General features: G+C 43.3%; 2 non-coding genes across 2 annotated transcripts; both read right to left on the bottom strand.

The window, feature by feature from the left end:
• Nucleotides 1-939: 939 nt before the first annotated feature.
• Nucleotides 940-1,021, bottom strand: trnas-aga (transfer RNA serine (anticodon AGA)). The gene has a single exon. It is a non-coding gene; the product is annotated as a tRNA-Ser (tRNA).
• Nucleotides 1,022-1,141: 120 nt separating this feature from the next.
• trnak-uuu (transfer RNA lysine (anticodon UUU)) lies at nucleotides 1,142-1,214 on the bottom strand. Its single transcript has one exon. It is a non-coding gene; the product is annotated as a tRNA-Lys (tRNA).
• Between the last annotated feature and the right edge of the window lie 591 nt (nucleotides 1,215-1,805).

Here is a 1,805-nt window from a genome sequence, read left to right as displayed (position 1 = left end):
TGGTGCATCCTGCCATTATTCCAACCTCTAAGCATTGCCATGTAGTGCTGAATTCTGGAGTTGAGAAACTAAATTGAAAATCTCCAAAATAGGCTTTCACTAAATTTGTAATCGACATTGGTACCCTGAAAAAACCAAATGATGCCCAAAGAAGCTCATGTGGCACTGAACCATATGCATTAGCCAAATCCAGGAATGTCACGTGGAGATCCCTCCTCTCCATTTTAGCTGATTGAATTCGTTGCCAGATAACACTGATGTGTTCTAAGCATCCTGAGAATCCTGGAATGCCCGCTTTTTGAACTGAAGTGTCAATGAAGCCATTCTTTAATAGCTAGGTTGACAATCTCTGAGCAATAATGCTGAAGAAAATCTTGCCTTCGACGTTTAATAGTGAAATAGTGCGAAACTGACTGATGCTTGTAGCATCTTTTTCTTATAGTAATTAATAATAGTAATTAAAGGAAAATGATGCTAGGAAAAAGAACAAAAACTCACTGCTACTTGTCTGGAAAGCCTCTTCACACGCTTCAATGCTGTTGACTTGCCGCGCTCTTATCGTTATTGTAAACTTGTGTCAAAGGCGCAGTTGTTTGTAGCAAATAGCAAGCCCGCGGCACTCTAGGTAACAGCCAGCGAGTGTACTGACACCTAGCGATTAGAAAATATACATGCACCATATTCTCTCTGAAGCGAACCAGGGTTGCTGCGGCCACAACGCAGAGTACTAACCACTATACGATCATGGCGAGCTACCGGTCTACCCGACGTGTCCCTGACTACAAAGGGGCCTTGTCATCTTTAGCTTGAAGACAAAACTGTTTCTTATCAACATAACTCTTTTCAAGGGTAATCCTGTAACAGTGACTTTTTTTCCTTTCATAAAGTTTAAGCTAGGCCTCCAGAAGGTTACAAACTAAAGCAGACGCATGCTGTCAACGTAGTCGGCAGGATTCGAACCTGCGCGGGGAGACCCCAATGGATTTCTAGTCCATCACCTTAACCACTCGGCCACGACTACAAGCTGGCTGAAAGGGGCATGTCGTTTGCCTTGCTGCCTTGCAGCGTCGCTGCCCGAGGCCAGTGTAGATCAGCAAGAACTCAACAACAAAACGTACCACTCCACAAAAAGAGGCTCGTTCGCCCGAACAGGGACTTGAACCCTGGACCCGCAGATTAAAAGTCTGATGCTCTACCGACTGAGCTATCCGGGCTCTTGCTCGAGAAGCGTGTGTGCTGCGTGGGAACGCACAGCAAAATGAATCGTATTGGCGCGGAAAAAAGAGTGTCCGCCAATGCATTGCGTTTCCTTCTTCGAAGATTCAGAACGGCTGTCAAAACGTCTGCTATGTCAAAATATGTTTGCAAATTAGTGAGAATGCAGCCTATTAGACTGATGATAATAGTCATTAAAGGAAAATAATGCTAGGAAAAAGAACAAAAACTCACTGCTACTTGTCTGGAAAGCCTCTTCACACGCTTCAATGCTGTTGACTTGCCGCGCTCTTATCGTTATTGTAAACTTGTGTCAAAGGCGCAGTTGTTTGTAGCAAATAGCAAGCCCACGGCACTCTAGGTAACAGCCAGCGAATGTACTGTGTAAAGACTCAGGGGCGGATCTAATCCGTGGGGGATTTGCATATCATAATTAATAATTGGTAATTAATAATTATTCATACATGTTTGGATTAGATCAGTCTTACATGTTAATAAATCTCCTGATAAGGGATGATATGTCACTTTACCTGCATGCATGCTTATCCTTGCAATTAACCACAAGTTGATTGTAATTAATTACAAGGACC

The sequence above is a fragment of the Siphateles boraxobius genome, unplaced genomic scaffold (genome assembly GCF_051911475.1).
Source record: "Siphateles boraxobius isolate OS27281-9 unplaced genomic scaffold, OSU_SipBor_1 39, whole genome shotgun sequence".
Taxonomy (NCBI): domain Eukaryota; kingdom Metazoa; phylum Chordata; class Actinopteri; order Cypriniformes; family Leuciscidae; genus Siphateles; species Siphateles boraxobius.
The sequence above is the reverse complement of the archived record's forward strand: the minus strand, read 5'-3'. Positions and strand labels throughout refer to the sequence as shown.